Genomic DNA, 3,862 nt, shown 5'->3' with positions numbered 1-3,862 from the left:
CCTACCACACCTCTGGACTGAATGTTTTATTACCTTTCTTCTGTTGCGCCCTGTGGACACTGAGAAATATATTTTTGTCGGCAGCATGGTTCAAGGGGTGATGGTACTGGTGGAAGCTCCAGTAAAAAAGGGGATTTCTACCATGTTATTTTAATCCCAAACCAATGATACAAACCACCTCAAGTTACTACACGACAGAATTGCCCAATTAATTGGATGAAGGCACTTACTGAGCAAGATGGTGAAGACTTTCTTACAGGAGCGAATGCAGATGAATTAGCTAATTTCAACAGTAGGAATGTCCTGGAGAAAGTGCCAAGAGGGTTTTAATTCTGTGTGTGCATATATGGGACACATATGCATCTTTCTCCTGAACTTGAATAAGGTAATATCATAGAATGGTTTGGGTTGGAAGGGATCTTAAACATCACCTCGTTCCAACCCCTCTGCCATGGGCAGGGACACCTTACACTAGACCAGGTTGCTCAAAGCCCCATCCAGCCTGGCCTTGAACACTTCCAGAGACGGGGCATCCACAACTTCTCTGGGAGACCTGTTCCAGTGCCTCACCACCCTCATAGTGAAGAATTTCTTCCTTATATCTAATCTAAATCTACCCTCTTTCAGTTTAAAGCCATTCCGCCTTGTCCTATCACTACGTGCCCATGTAAAAAGTCCCTCTCCAGCTTTCCTGTAGGCCCTCTTCAGGTACTGGAAGGCTGCTATAAGGTCTGCCAGGAGCCTTCTCTTCTCCAAGCTGAACAATCCCAACCCCCTCAGCCTGTCTTCATAGGAGAGGTGTTCCGTCCCTCTGGTTATCTTTGTGGCCCTCTCCTGGACTCGCTCCAACAGGTCCATGTCTTTCCTGTGCTGAGGGCTCCAGAACTGGATGTAGTACTCCAGGTGGGGTCTCACCAGAGCAGAGTAGAGGGGGAGAACCACCTCCCTCGACCTGCTGGTCACACTTCTTTTGATGCAGCCCAGAATATGGTTGTCTTTCTAGGCTGCAAGCGCACACTGCTGGGTCATGTTGAGGTTCTCATCAACCAACACCCCCAGGTCCTTCTCCTCAGGGCTGCTCTCAATCCATTCTCCACCCAGCCTGTATTTGTGCTTGGATTGCCCTGACCCATGTATAAAATATGTTTGAGAGCTGGAAGGAGTAGAAATAATTGTCCAGTCCCTGAGGGCACCAACAAGCCTTAATGCCCTGAGCAGCCTCACCTGGGCCCCCATCCACACCCTGCCCATGGGGACCAGGGCTTTATTTAAGCTCAGCCTGGGGACTAGTAGTTTCTGTCCCAGTTATGTGTAGGTGTGGTGGTCTTCAAAGCACCACTGCTGTTCCCCTACCTGGCTGTGGGTCTTATTGATCCAAACACTGATTGGTGATGTTCTGGCTTGATCTTGGACCTGCTCCATCACCAAGGCCCTGCCTGGCCACAGTGTCCAGCCCACCCTGCTCTCTGGCTGGGGTGGTGGGTTGGACTCTGGCTGTGAGACCCTGCCCTGCTGCACCCAGGAGCAGCCCCTCACTCCCTGGGGAGCTGCTGGCGCCTTGCAGTGCCCTACCAAGTATTGCCAGAAAGTGGGTCCATGTTTGCTCCTGAGCTTGAAAGCTGATTATCTGTTGAATACACCTGACAAGGAATTTTTTTCAGTAGGAAAGCAATGGAACTAATACCATCCTAAAGGAACCACATTGAGATTTCCTCCATTAAGGATGTTAGTGATTACTGGCCTTCCTTATTTCTGATGGATTTTTTTTTATTTGGAGGAGCAGAGTATGTGTATTGGTAGCTTTCTTTCAGGAGGGAAGGATCTGGGAGTGAAGTATTGTATAACTGTATTTTATTTTCATAAATAACCAACTGAATCGAGAGCTGACTTCTCCTGCAACAGGTAAAATGGCATCCTGCAAGTGCCTAATGGCTGCTGGATGATTTATGCAAAAGAAGCTGGTAAACCCAGACCAAAGTAATTATGGTTGCTACTTTAATCTCAGCAAAAACCTAAAACTTTTTCTCAGCTGCTGCCTCCAGCAGTAGGTTTTGATGCAGTAGCACAGTTTGTGCATTTTTCTTCAACACTGTAGACAACTTTGTGCTTTGAACATGTGAGTACCCTAACTGATGGCAGGGAATTAGCTCTCTTTTAATGGGATTTAGCTCCCTTACAAAAATTGCCTTCCCCTTACTGTAACTCTGATGCCCTTATTCGAGCTCTTAATTTCTGCTGGCACTAGAAAGGAAAAAAAATAGCTTGGATGAGGTTTGAAACGTGCCAATTCTTATGTATGAGCTGCTGCTGATTGTGGTTGGCACAAAGCTGTGCTGAGGCCTGAGGGAGCTGTGCTTCACACCAAGGAGGTACGGCATGCCATTCCTGTCGCAATGTGGGGATACAGCTGCTGGCCCCCATTTAGGGCTGCATCTACTCTTGAGTAATCATTCCTCCAATATTTCTGTGCTTTAAAATAATGAGTAAATAAGAATGGTTCCCTTGAGATCGTTATTAGATATTTGATGATGATACGGTGATGATGAAATATTTTTTTTTTACATATCTCTTTTTAGAGGGGGATGTCACTCTTGAAGCCTTAGAAACTAGGAAAATAAGCATGGAGCCTCTCTTGTAGTTCTCTTTACTCAGCCCTATGCCAAACACCAGTCAAACACCTGTATGTGTACTGCAGGTTGTTGAACGCAGTTTCCATTCAGTGCTTGTTTGTCATGACTTAGCAGAGCACTGTAAACAGTCATCTTCATATGATCTAAACTGATTACTATAAACATTAACTAATTAAGATTTTGATTGCTTGCACCTGGGAATAGTCTACTAAAGGAAAGTACAGCTTTTTTTTTTTTTTCTTAATGTACGCAAACTGAAAGGAGAACTTTGGAGGTTTGTTTTACACTATGCTTCAGGGACCTAGAGCCACTGTTGGTGTGATGAGCTCTGTTTGTTGTCTATAGATTCCTTTCGCTATTTCTGTGGTAGTGCTGTTAATGCTTTCCCATTTGCTCTTGTAGGCAACTTGTGAGGTCTAGGATCTAAAATTTGCCTCTTCCCTGAATTCTATGCATGTTTGGCAAAAGCTTTACAGAACAGTTTAAAAAATTAAATTAAATAATAAAAAAAAAGCTCTTAGCTTGGATAGTCAAGTGTCCTTTCGTTCTAATCTATTCAGTCTATGTTCTGGATACTTGTCTCTAGAGAGCTTTTTCCCTTTCCTCATTGCCTACAAGATGATAAGCCACCTGCCTGACTGGATCAGCGAAATTCACTTAGTTCTTGCTCAGAGGGATCAATATTTGCCAGTAGAGTATGGATTTCATGTGAATGCTGCCAGCTTGATATAGATGCTTTTTTTTTTCCTTGGGGTAGTGCTGCAGGGTAGTACGCATCATGAGCTTTCTTGCTGTGCGTATGAAAAAAACCCAAATAGTTTTGTATAGCAATAGTATTGTATAACAACAAAATAGGAAAGACATCTTTAACTGCAAAATGAATGTTTTTCCCAAGAAGCACAAAGTCTATCTATCTCTGACCTTTTTCCTACCTTTCCAACTGCCTGTGCCTGTTGGTATCTACTTAACAGAGACCTTAGGCTCTAGGGAAAGGTTTAAGATCTGGTTTGATTGGTTACCAAGGAGCAGTATTGCATTTATATTGCATTTATAACTAATCTGTGGCCTTTCTGCTTTTTTCTTTTATTATTAAAAGAAAGCAACAAAATCAATTAAGAATGTCACTTTATTTCTTATGCTGCAATGAAAACAATGATAAGGGTTAAGAAGATAATAGCTGTTTATTTCTGTTTTCCCAGTCAATTAAAAACAAAGCACCTACTACCCAGTGT

This window comes from Mycteria americana, chromosome 7 (genome assembly GCF_035582795.1).
Source record: "Mycteria americana isolate JAX WOST 10 ecotype Jacksonville Zoo and Gardens chromosome 7, USCA_MyAme_1.0, whole genome shotgun sequence".
Lineage (NCBI taxonomy): Eukaryota > Metazoa > Chordata > Aves > Ciconiiformes > Ciconiidae > Mycteria > Mycteria americana.
This window is presented reverse-complemented; position numbering follows the sequence as displayed.